Here is a 434-nt window from a genome sequence, read left to right as displayed (position 1 = left end):
TCCCTTCAACAATGATTTTTATGTCACAGATATTATACAAGATCCAAAAGGAGTTAGAAGTTCGAAATAAGGAATTGCACGTTGCAGTTGATAACTCAAAGAGATTGTTGAGCGAAAACAAGATTTTGGAGCAAAGCATTTTCAATACTGAAAATAGGAAAAAAGAGGAGGTGAATCTGATGTATCAGATTTATGGCCGATTTAAAATTGAGTAGTTGCAAATGCTTGCGTATTGACACATCAATATTTCAGGTTGAAATTCATCAAAAGAGATATGAACAAGAAAAAAAGGTGTTAAAGCTTCGAGTTTCTGAACTTGAAAATAAGCTTGAAGTCCTTACTCAAGACTTGGATAGTGCTGAGTCCGCGATTGAAAGTAAGAATTCTGACATGATGCTGTTGCAGAATAGCTTAAAAGAGCTTGAGGAGTTAAG

At 34.8% G+C, this 434-nt stretch overlaps 1 long non-coding RNA gene across 1 annotated transcript; it reads left to right on the top strand.

The window, feature by feature from the left end:
- Window positions 1-21: 21 nt before the first annotated feature.
- Window positions 22-282, top strand: LOC104775074. The gene is made up of 2 exons (XR_765678.2): window positions 22-170; window positions 253-282. It is a non-coding gene; the product is annotated as an uncharacterized LOC104775074 (long non-coding RNA).
- Window positions 283-434: the final 152 nt, after the last annotated feature.

Source organism: Camelina sativa, unplaced genomic scaffold, assembly GCF_000633955.1.
Source record: "Camelina sativa cultivar DH55 unplaced genomic scaffold, Cs unpScaffold08409, whole genome shotgun sequence".
NCBI classification, from domain to species: Eukaryota; Viridiplantae; Streptophyta; class Magnoliopsida; order Brassicales; family Brassicaceae; genus Camelina; species Camelina sativa.
The sequence above is the reverse complement of the archived record's forward strand: the minus strand, read 5'-3'. Positions and strand labels throughout refer to the sequence as shown.